We start from the raw sequence: 12,945 nt of genomic DNA, 5'->3' as shown, positions 1-12,945 counted from the left end.
GCCCTATGCAGCTGTGCAACCACGTCCAAGAAGGGAGCAGCGAAAGAAAATGGGTATAATCGGCACTGGAACCGAGAGTTATATCCCCGTGTTCAAAACCAAATTGGTAAGTTGGTATTGGTAACAAACCGGTGACTTGTAAGAAAATAACGTCCACTAGCAACCGATTTGGTTAGTTTCAAGTGGTTAGATTCTACTTGATAGACAATGAATCTTTCAATTGGATCATATAATGTCAGAGAATTACGTGTTGGGCACGATGAAGCAGGGCAAAGCTGCCACCTTGTTGTAAACAAGTTTTAGGAACTTACGATATATTGTGTGTGCAAGAGACTTTCTTATCCAAACAGGACTGTTTACATGAAGACTTCTATGGGGCAGGGGAGTCTACCACAGACTGCAGTACCAGGATAATCCGTGGCAGAATTCCTGGATGAGTTGCGGTGTTATGGCGAAAAAAGTATGACCATCTGATTAAAGTGGTCAGGCTGAACGTTGAGTGGACTATAGGGCTGGAATTATGTTGTGGGGATAAAAAGTTAACAATATTGAGCGTACACTCACATAAAAGATTATTAAGAACACCTGTTCAATTTATCATTAATGCAATAATCTAATCAACCAATCACATGGCAGTTGCTTCAATGCATTTAGGGGTGTGGCCCTGGTCAAGACAATCTCCTGAACTCCAAACTCAATTTTGAGCATGGCATGGTTGTTGGTGCCAGACGGGCCAGTCTGAGTATTTCACAATCTGCTCAGTTACCAGGATTTTCTTGCACAACCATTTCTAGGGTTTAAAAAGAATGGTGTGAAAGGGGAACGCTGGACCAGCTCTACACCCTCTACAGGGCGCTGGAAGGTTCATGGGAGTTTGCCCAACCAATCCACATGTGTTTTGTGGATTTGGAGAAGGCATTCAACTGTGTCCCTCGCGGCGTCCTGTGGAGGGTGCTTTGCGAGTATGGGGTCCGGGATCCTTTGCTAAGGGCTGTCAGGTCCCTGTACGACCGTAGCAGGAGCTTGGTTCGCATTGCCGGCTGTAAGTCGGCCTTGTTCCCAGTGCATGTCGGAGTCTGGCAGGGCTGCCCTTTGTCGCCGGTTCTATTCGTAATTTTTATGGACAGAATTTCTAGGCGCAGCCAGGGGCCGGAGGGTGTCAGGTTTGGGGACCACACGATCTTGTCTCTGCTCTTTGTGGATGATGTTGTCGTGTTGGCCCCTTCAAACCAGGACCTTCAGCATGCACTGGGACGGTTTACAGCCAAGTGTGAAGCGGCTGGAATGAAAATCAGTACCTTTAAATCCGAGGCCATGGTCCTCAGTCGGAAAAGGGTGGCTTGCCCACTTCAGGTTTGTGGAGAATTCCTGGCTCAAGTGGAGGAGTTTAAGTATCTTGGGATCTTGTTCACGAGTGAGGGAAGGATGGAACGGGAGATTGACATACGGATCGGTGCAGCTTCTGCAGTAATGCGGTCGATGTACCGGTCTGTCGTGGTGAAGAAAGAGCTGAGCCGCAAGGCAAAGCTCTCGATTTACCGGTCAATCTACGTTCCTACTCTCACCTATGGTCATGAGCTTTGGGTCATGACCGAAAGGACAAGATCCCGGATACAGGCGGCCGAAATGAGCTTCCTCCGCAGGGTGGCTGGGCGATCCCTTAGAGATAGGGTGAGAAGCTCGGTCACCCGGGAGGAGCTCGGAGTAGAGCCGCTGCTCCTCCACATAGAGAGCGGTCAGCTGAGGTGGCTTAGGTTCCAGATGCCTACTGGACCGACTGGAAGACCAAGGACACGCTGGAGGGACTATGTCTCCCGGCTGGCCTGGGAAGGCCTCGGAGTCCCCCCGGAAGAGCTAGAGGAAGTGTCTAGAGTGAGGAATGTCTGGGCATCTCTGCTTAGACTGCTGCCCCCGCGACCCGGCCCCGGATAAGCGGAAGAAAATGGATGGATGGATGGGTGTGAAAAGGGAAAAACATCCAGTATGCGGCAGTCCTGTGGGCGAAAATGCCTTTTTGATGCTAGAGGTCAGAGGACAATGGGCCGACTGATTCAAGCTAATAGAAGAGCAACTTTGACTGAGATATACACTCATTACAACGGAGGTATGCAGCAAAGCATTTGTGAAGCCACAACACGCACAACCTTGAGGCGGATGGGCTACAACAACAGTAGACCCCACCCGGTTCCACTCATCTCCACTACAAATAGGAAAAAGAGGCTAAAATTTGCACGAGCTCACCAAAATTGGACAGTTGAAGGCTGGAAAAATGTTGCCTGGTCTGATGAGTCTCGATTTCTGTTGAGACATTCAGATGGTAGAGTCAGAATTTGGCTTAAACAGAATGAGAACATGGATCCATCATGCCTTGTTACCACTGTGCAGGCTGGTGGTGTAATGGTGTGAGGGATGTTTTCTTGGCACACTTTAGACCCCTTAGTGCCAATTGGGCGTCATGTAAATGCCACGGCCTACCTGAGCATTGTTTCTGACCATGTCCTTCCCTTTATGACCACCATGTACCCATCCTTCGATGGCTACTTCCAGCAGGATAATGCACCATCTCACAAAGCTCGAATCATTTCAAATTGGTTTCTTGAACATGACAATGAGTTCACTGTACTAAAATGGCTCCCACAGTCACCAGATCTCAACCCAATAGAGCATCTTTGGGATGTGATAGAACGGGAACTTCGTGCCCTGGATGTGTGTACCACAAATCTCCATTAACTGCAAGATGCTAACCTATCAATTTGGGCCAACATTTCTAAAGAATGCTTTCAGCACCTTGTTGAATCAATGCCACGTAGACTTAAGGCAGTTCTGAAGGCGAAAGGGGGGCAAACATAGTATTAGTATGGTGTTCCTAATAATCCTATTCCAATTCTTTATTAACACTTAAGTCACTAACTACTAAAGAAGATGTGTTAACTAATCAGTATGTAATATAATTTTATAATACATGAATTTACTCAATGGCATTTATGCTGAGGAAAACAAACACACACAGTACTGTATATAAAATATAAAAACTAATATGAGGTTAGATTTGTTAACTGTTCATTAGTAGTTACTTAGATTTTTCTTGAACCTTAATGAGTAGATAGTTAGTAGTAGTTCTTCAGGAGTTCTGGCAGAATTCATTATTTATTGATTAACTAACTGTTACTTAACACAATAATACAATTATATTACATACTGATTAGTTAACACATCTTCCTTAGTAATTAACAGTAGTGAAGAAGTAGTTAATGCAGAATTACCTATTAGTTCTTCAATAATTCCTTATTAGTTTTACATTAAGTAAGGTACCGTATTCTAAAGTGTTACCATATTTATTAGTAGTTGAGTTTTATTAGTCTGAAAAGAAATGCCTATAGGCCATTATTACAGCTATGATTGATAATTACAAGAGGGGCGTATTATTATTATTGTTATTGTTATTGTTATTATTATCATAATTATTTTAATATCAGAATAACTGATTTTGCCTCTTGTTTCATTATAGATAGCTCCCAGTCAAGAGCAGAGCAGCCCAAGCAGCCACATCTGAAAATCTTCCTGTCGTGATCCTAGTATTTGTCTTGGGTGTCTGTACTGTGTTGTTGTGTCGAACTCGTGCAGAGCCAGTTTGACAGCTCCGCACGTGTTTGGTGTCTCCGCCAGGCTTTCCCCGCACCGGGTTTCCAACACCTAATCACTTAACCACTTAGTGCTGGTCACAGCCCGACCGAGTGACAGCACGTAACTCACATTGTGTTCAACTCAAGGGAAAAGGAGGCATCTGGTTTCAGTTAACCTCTTGTGTGAAAAAAAAAAAAAAAACGGGTGACGTGTTCATATTCATTATTGCTATTGTGATTGTCATATTTATTAACGTATAACCATTTATTCCTTACAGTTAGGTACATTTTGTGTGATTTGAACTATACATTTTTCCATAATCGCATATTCCCAATAAGTATACTGTGTGTTTAACCATTTAAATTTTCAAGATTGTGTTTATTGTTCCTTTAAAGTCCAAGAGAGGGTAACGAGATGAAGCTGTGGGAAAACTGTAAGCAGTTGGGGATCCTATTAATAATTACAGGAGTTGTAGTAGGAATAATTTTTAGCCTAACTGAGGTTCAGGAAAGCAACAACACCAAACCGAGACACAAAAAAGCCATAGCCGATACGAGGTTACCATGTGAACAACTTGTAATTAACTATGTTTGGGGTAAGACCACATCATTTACGTTCGACCTATGCGCTGTCATAAATTGTGGGGAAAAAATAGCTCATGGAGGGGGTACGACGTATATGTATGTATGGACGGGAATATGGACAGTCTAGGCAAACCCATAGGGGCGAATGATGTCTGTCATGGAATAATAGCATATACCGGTGGTTGGACCCCGAAAGAACCCATACCAAATAAACCATGCCTCTATTGTCTGGTGACCACTTCCTAGATGAGGAGGATAACGATGATTGTGATGATTTGTGACCACTTTTTAGTGGTCAAGAGAGGTAATTGTGGGAATTAAGATCAATATATAGATCGATATAAAAATGGATGATTAATTTTGTTTAAATCAGATGTATTTTCCTACATGACATGATTGTGAACAAAAGCTTGAAGCTGAGAGTTCTACAGTTGCTAGATGTTGCCAGAGATTGGAATGTGGTCAGTAAGTGGGGGGTGCATGTTCTGCTTATGTGTGTGTGTAACAAGAAGTATCTTCTTTTTTGGGGAAGGAATGTGCACACTGAAGGATTTTATTGTGGTATTAAACGTGCCTTTACATTTAATATGCTTTAGGATTTCATTATTGTTTACTAACTGTGCATAATATGTTGAAAATATAACCAAGTGTGTGAGTTGTGTTAGCCAAGAACTAGGGGTTGATTTTGAGGGTATTTTTCCACAGGAAACGGTATGTGTGTGTAAAGATTAGATTACACAGGGAGCCCCATGGAATGTGGTGTGTAGAGTTTCTATATAATACATTGCAGATGTTCGAGAGCAAAGCAGTGTAAGCCTGGTTGGCTGAAGACAGGACAAAGGAGAGAGAGCTGATTGGACCCTAGCTGAAGAAGAGACGCGATGTGAAATATTATAAAAGCTGTGAAACTGTTTTTTGGGGGTCGGTTCTTTGTGTAAGACTTTGCGTCTGAGAACCCACCCAGCAGCTGCTGTACCCAGCTGTTGTATTGTTTGAGACTTCTGATCAATAAATTTCAACATTTTCTTAACTGGCCTCTCTCCAATTTTGAACAAGCAGAACATTTTTTTAATGTTCATCACTCCACAACTAGCACTTCTCCTGGTCTGGGTCTTCAGCAGCTCTCCCGTGAGTGCCGTCGGGTCTAGTCGTCTCCCCGCGGACTCCCGTGGTTTCAAGGGATCCTCCGTTCCTGTTCTCTCGAAGTGGGTTTCGTGTTCTCCTGTAAATCCACTGTAAGCACGTCCTCTCTCTCAGCCTCCTTAAATGCGGAATACAATAAATTAGTGAAGGAAAATAGAGAGTACATTAAAGCTGTTGGAGAAACCCTGCTTCTCACAGCTACGCAGAACATAGCACAGAGAGCACATAAAGAATCAGAAGGTGAGAATAAAGGAAACTTTCTCGCTATTATGGAACTGCTAGCCAAACACAATCCCACAGTCAAAAGAAAAATGACAAGTCAAAGAAATGCAACATATCTTGGGCATGACACACAAAATGAAATAATCAATTGTCTAGCTGAAATGGTCCGCACTTCAGTAACTAGTGAAGTTTCCCAAAGTGAGGCTTTCAGCATTTTGGTTGATGAGACTAAAGACCTAAGCAAAAAAGAACAGATGTCCTTTGTAATAAGATACTATTACAATCTGTCAGTATGTGAGAGCTTCCTTGCCTTTGAGGCAGCATGGTCTTGACTGCAAAAAACACCTTGTAGGGCAAGCATATGACGGAGCCTCAGTCATGAGCGGAAAAAAAACAGGTGTGCAAGCACGCATAAAATCGGAGGCCCCATTAGCTTTTTATGTGTACTGCAATGCAAGTTGCATACCTTTATCTTTTCAGTATACAGGGGCGCCAATTTGCCAATTCCCCACACAATGAATGAATAGATAATAGATAACCGATTTGCGGCGGCCCAGAGTTTCTTTTACTGCTCGTGCCGGTGCCGCCCCCCACGTGACATGAAAAAATGCCGCCCCGGGCGACTGCCCGGTTCGCCCGTGCCTAAAACCGCCACTGAGTACAGAGGATCTACAATATGAGGTCCCCCAGCTTACACGCATTCTTGAGAGGAAGCAAAGTAGTGGTCAGGAAACACCAAAGGCATTAATAGAGCTCAATGTCTTTCTGGAGTCATTTAAGGAGGTCTTCCACCAAATGTTTAAACTGTGCAAAATTGCACTTGCATTACCCGTGAGCACTGCATCCTGTGAGTGCAGTTTTTCTAAGCTTAAGTTAATCAAAACTGCCTTGAGAAGTACCATGACTGATGAGCGTTTAAGCAATTTGGGTGTGCTGAGTGAAGAATCAAGAAGGGCTAGGGCCATAAATCTTGATGACTTTGTGGATGTGTTTGCCAAAAAACATAACAACAGGCGAATAAACCTATTCTGAAGCCTGGTAATCATAATCAGAGACCTGGTAATCAGAATCAGAATTGATCCCTGTTGGGAAGTTCTTTTAGTAACAGTAATTATTTTTGTTTTACATTAAGCAAAGATATAAATGTTTCTTACACATACTGTATAGCCTGGTAATCAGAATCATACTATTGATCCCTGTTGGGACACTCCTGTTACATAAAGAAAAGATGTGATTGTTTTTGTCCTTGCTTTTATTTGTATCTGCCAGTATCTGCTTTTCCCCAGTAACTGTTTTGTTTGCAATAAATGTACACCTTATGCCAAATATAATTGCAAAATAAAACAGAATTGTTGTGCAACTCAAAATGTTAACTGTACTGTTATTAGTCTATGCACATTATAACTGTCACGGGAATGTGAGGAGAAGAACCCAATTGCAGGCAGACGCGGGGATGAAGGGGTTAACAAAGGGATTTTAATAATATTAAACAGAAAACAAAAACCCACGAGGGGGTAAAACAAGACAGGAAAATAATGACAACTAGGACACAGATAAACTAGACTGGAAAAAATAAACACTAAGGACTAAACTAGACTGACTCACCAAACTACAAAGAACAAGAACAAGATACTGGGGAAAAACTAGACTCAGCAATCACGAATGAGGTACAAATACAGGGTACAGCAAACAATGAACGAGCACAGGACAATGAACACAAGGATGTTTTATAGGGGAAACAAACACAGGATAATTGACAAGGGTCAGGTGCGGGTAATGAAACACTCAGGGAAGGTTAACGAGGAAACGAGATGGCGGGAACAAAGACACGGACCAGAGAGAGAGCATAGAAAGCCGATAGCCAACATCTCTCTCTCACGTAAAACACAAGACTTTGTCATGAATCTGCCTCAAGACCAAGAATAGACATGACATGAAGGCAGATTCATGACAGAAGCCCCCCCTTTAATGAACACCTCCAGGTGTTCATCAAGGGGTAGACTAACAAGACAAGGCAGACTGGGAACACGACAAGACAAGGCAAAACATACTAAACAAGATCAAGGGCAGACACGAATACATTACAAAAGGGTTGGGATGAAATAATAAAAATAACAAACAAGGGAGGGGGGGAGGGGGAACAACAAAGTTCATGGGGGGAACACCTGAGTCCATGGGGGGAAGTCCAAAGGGAGTGGGACAAGGGGGAACAGTCCTAGTTCCCGGGGGCGCTCGCGAGCGTGGAGTCCCCGGGGAATTGATGGGAGAAGTCCTCGGGAGAACTGTTCTTGTTCCCGGTATGGGTCCAGGACTTGGCGCCGGCTGGAAGGCCGGCTGGGCAGGACTGGGTGCAGGACTTGGCGCCGGCTGGAAGGCCGGCTGGGCAGGACTGGGTGCAGGACTTGGCGCCGGCTGGAAGGCCGGCTGGGCAGGACTGGGTGCAGGACTTGGCACTGGAGTGGACGCCTGGGCAGGACTTGGCACTGGAGTGGACGCCTGGGCAGGACTTGGCACTGGAGTGGACACCTGGGCAGGACTTGGCACTGGAGTGGACGCCTGGGCAGGACTTGGCACTGAAATGGACGCCTGGGCAGGACTTGGCACTGGAGTGGACGCCTGGGCAGGACTTGGCACTGGAGTGGACGCAGGCGGGACCACCGGACTTGGGACCACCGGACTTGGGACCACCGGACTTGGGACCACCGGACTTGGGACCACCGGACTTGGGACCACCGGACTTGGGACCACCGGACTTGGGACCACCGGACTTGGGACCACCGGACTTCCGCTAGACGATCGGGCCCTCCTGCTCATACGGCGCCCCCCCAAAAAATATTTGGGCTGAGTCCCGGTCTTCTCCTCCGGCTGGAGCTTCGGGCTGGACAAGTCAAAGGGTGCAGAGGGTGAGGAGGCGCACACGGTCCCGATCTGCAAAACCCGACCCTCAGGGCCCGAGTCCAAGAGGGCCGTGGAGTTGGGATGGGCTGAGACCCTGGGCGAATCCCGATCGCAAATCCAGCTGACCAGATCCGTGAAGCCCAGGGGTCTCAGCCTCCTCATCTCCGACTGGGAGAGCGGTTCTGCGAGGCAGCGGTTGAATATGCTCTTCAACTCCTGCTCCGTGAAGCAGCCTCGTTTAGATGTTGCTAAGAATTTGTCTGCAAAGTCCCAAATATAGGTGTTGCCCTGCCGGAGGCCAAAGAGGAGGTGCGCCTCCTTTACCCGGTCTCCCGGGTCCATGCTGCCTGCTGGGTTCGGTTGGGGCTCGTTCATTCTGTCACGGGAATGTGAGGAGAAGAACCCAATTGCAGGCAGACGCGGGGATGAAGGGGTTAACAAAGGGATTTTAATAATATTAAACAGAAAACAAAAACCCACGAGGGGGTAAAACAAGACAGGAAAATAATGACAACTAGGACACAGATAAACTAGACTGGAAAAAATAAACACTAAGGACTAAACTAGACTGACTCACCAAACTACAAAGAACAAGAACAAGATACTGGGGAAAAACTAGACTCAGCAATCACGAATGAGGTACAAATACAGGGTACAGCAAACAATGAACGAGCACAGGACAATGAACACAAGGATGTTTTATAGGGGAAACAAACACAGGATAATTGACAAGGGTCAGGTGCGGGTAATGAAACACTCAGGGAAGGTTAACGAGGAAACGAGATGGCGGGAACAAAGACACGGACCAGAGAGAGAGCATAGAAAGCCGATAGCCAACATCTCTCTCTCACGTAAAACACAAGACTTTGTCATGAATCTGCCTCAAGACCAAGAATAGACATGACATGAAGGCAGATTCATGACAATAACATTAGTAACATTAAGTATATCAGTAGAAGTTTCCTAAAGTCTTTCTGATCTACAGGCCGGTTTACTACAACGGTAGAATACAACTCTGAAATTATGGTTTATAGTTTTGGTGTGCCACCCCAAGATTTTAAGTGGCCCCATCTGGCCACCCCTATGAAAAATTTCTGGAGGCGCCACTGCTAGCAGCACCTTTATTGTGAGGGATTTCAATGTGGATCTCTCAGATAATAGGTCCTTGTTTGCTACTCACTTCTGCTCAGAAACGTCTCGGTTACGTATGTAACCTCTGTTCCCTGATGGAGGGAACAAGACGTTGTGTCGAAGCCGACAGATGGGGTTCGCCCTTGAGAACCAATCATCTCTGACTATTTTGAAAAGGCCAATGAAATTGGCGAATGAAATTTGCATGCCGGGCTCCGCACCCGGATATCCGGGTATAAAGGGGAGCCGGCGTGCTCATTCACTCACTCCCGGTGTGGGAGCGCCTGCAAGTTCACCACCTAGTTCCCAAAGGGGGGCGGCGGAACTTTGGACACGTAAGTCGGCCGGGGTCTCAGGATCACGTGAGAGTCACCGGGCCTGAATTTTGGCAATCGGTGGACACGGAATGCTTGCAGGTGCCTCACCCTCTGGATGGACTCGAGCCCCAGCAGGAGAGCCAACCCCCCTCGCGGAACGAGGAAGGGGCTCTCGGCAGGGCCCGAAAAAAAGGGGACCCAAAGGTCCACCTTAAGGTCCCAAGAGGGTACGGGGCGCGGACGAGGCCTTAGCCCCTCGCGCCCTAGAGGAACCTAATAATCAGGTCATGCCGCCCCAGAGGCTCACCAGCAACTGGTACGTGATAACCGCGACAGCGGGTACCCACGTTCCAATGTGGAAGGGGAGATTACTCCCCAGCCTCTCCTGCAATAGGACAGCACGTTCCTGAGCGAGCAATTCCGCGGGTCTTCTCCTCGAGAAGAGCACCAGGACGAGAAGGGGCGCCACTTAAAGGCATCCAGCCTTGTGGGCATGGCCCTTGCCTGAGTGACAGTCTCCACCACTGAGGGGGGTAGGTCATCCAGGAACTCCTCGTCCCATCCAGGAGCCAGACCCAGAGGTCCGGCTCAAATGCCACAACGTGTCCACCCCCTGCGAGTAGGCCCTTCGCCAGGGGATTTGGCCAGGGGGAGTTGTCGTCAGGAGTATTAGCTCCGAGGACCAAGTGTAGTTGGGCCCGTAAGGCGCAACTAGCAGCACTTGATACTCCCTACCCAGACCTTGCACAGGACCTGCGCAATGAAGCTCACTGGGGGAACCGTAGTTCCGCTTGTCCCGCGGCCAGCTGCGCGCTAGGGCCTCCGTGTCGAGGGGGGGCCTCGACCAGGGAGTGCCCAGCGGCGCTGGGTGGTGTTCAGGGAGGCAACAGGTCCACCTGTGCCCGCCCAAACCACACCCAAGCCGGCCGCAGTGGTGGAGTCGTCACTACCCACGAGGAGTCAACTGACGAGAGAGCGCTTGGCTGTCTGGTTCAGGACACCCGGTGGCCGTGTGAAATGCAGGGGCCTTGCCACCTGCTGTCTCCACCAGGGGTGGAGTCGTCACTTCCCACGAGGCGTCAACTGACGAGAAAGCGCTTGGCTGTCTGGTTCAGGACACCCGGTGGGCGTGTGACATGCCAGGGGCTTTTCCACCTGCTCTCTCCACTGGAGGCTGCACGCTAGGGCCTCCGTGTCGAGGGGGTCCTCGTCCAAGGAATGCCCAGCGGTACTGGGTGGTGTTCAGGGAGGCGACAGGTCCCCCTGTGCCCGCCCAAACCACACCCAGGCCAGCCCGCAGGGGTGGAGTCATCACTTCCCACGGGGTGTCAACTGACGAGAGAGCGCTTGGCTGTCTGGTTCAGGACACCCGGTGGGCGTGTGACCTGCAGGGGCCTTGCCACCTGCTGTCTCCATGGGAGGAGGCGTTTTTGGGCGAGTTGCGATGACTGCAGCGAGCGAATGCCACCCTGAGGTTTAATACGCTACGCCGGTCGTGCTGTCCGGGCCAGTATGCTGGCTCTGCACGAGAGGCCGGAGCCTCATCAGTGCAAGCAGGACAGCTAGCAACTTGAAGGCAGTGATCTGCCAACGCAGGCGGGGGCCCGTCCAGCGACCCGACACTGCGCGCCCGTTGCACACCGCACCCGCGCCCCGTAGGGAGGCGTCTGTCGTTCCACGAATGGCCTCAAGACCTGCTCGGGGTTAGGATGCGACGGCAGCAGGCGTAATGACGATACGCCTACTGCCAGTGCGCCACGCTCTCCAGGGAACTCATCTCTGTAGTCAGTGCTGTCGCGGTCCCATGTGCGTCAACCCGAGGGGGACAGGCCAACCCCGAGGACACCATGCCCAGGAGCCTCTGAAACTGATTTCAGGGGACCGCTGGCTGCTGCCTGAGAGTTCAAGCAGCTCAGCACTGACTGTGCGTGCTCGTGAGCGAGTACGCCGTCATGGAGACAGTGTTGAGTTCTCTACCAGGAAAAAGGGGAGCTCCGCGCCAGGGAGAGCTGCTCTCTTTTTCCCGGCTGACCCGTTACTGACATGCCAGCCCCTCGACAGTGCCGAGGGAAACTGTTCATGAGAGTATGCGGTCAGTTGTCATGAACCACGCCTGGCGTCTGACAGACACCAGGACGCGCTTCTGCGCCTCCCGAACGGCACCCTTGCAAGGTGCTGCTCAAGGTATGCAGCGACCCCTGGTTTTGGGGATGAAGAAGTGCGGCTGTCGAAGCCACTGGACATCTCGGCCGAGGGGACGGTTCGATCGCCTTCGCCAGAGGGGTGGCAGCCCCGGCCTGGAGCACAGGAACATCCCTGCCTCTGCTGAGGTAAGAGGATGCCTGAAGTCCGGCGGAGGTCTGGCGAGCTGGATCGAATGCCGAGACGGACCACACTCCCAGCCACCGTGATGGTTTGAAATGCTAACCAAGCACCCAGAGACCTCACAGGGGGGGCTGCGATCTACTTCATCAACCCGCGGGGGTTGGTTCAATGACTAGCAGTGCTGTTCCCCCCGGGGGAAACGGCTCCGCTAAATCACCTGCCAGGCGATGGCGCAGCTCGACGCACCGTCGAAGCGAGAGTGCTGAGGGCTGCTTTATACTCGTCATTGCGTGCCTCCACGACGCAACGTCGAGTTGCCGAACACCATCTTTCAGAGGGTGAGAGCGTTGCAAGTGGGACCCAGAGAGAGACCTCTCCTTGTGAGAAGGCGGGCACTAGGCCCCCGAAGGGGCCCAGAAGGTGTTTGGGACACGGCAGGGACCGCCCCATTCCGACCATCCAGCAACCAGGCTGGGTCGGGCCCGATGGTTCAATCTCTCTAGGTGGTCCTTCTCTCGACGTCTTCCTCCGGGGGGCCACCTGCGGGGGCACCGGAACCGGAGTCGACGCTGGAGAAGGCCAGGGCTGCTGGGGGCAGACCACGTGCGAGACCTCGACGGCCAAAAGGCGGCCGGGTCACAGCAGGCCGATCTGTTTCTACACTGTCAAAAGGCTGCTGGAGCAGTCCTTGACAGCGCCAC

The sequence above is a fragment of the Barbatula barbatula genome (genome assembly GCF_947034865.1).
Source record: "Barbatula barbatula genome assembly, chromosome: 13".
NCBI classification, from domain to species: Eukaryota; Metazoa; Chordata; class Actinopteri; order Cypriniformes; family Nemacheilidae; genus Barbatula; species Barbatula barbatula.
This window is presented reverse-complemented; position numbering follows the sequence as displayed.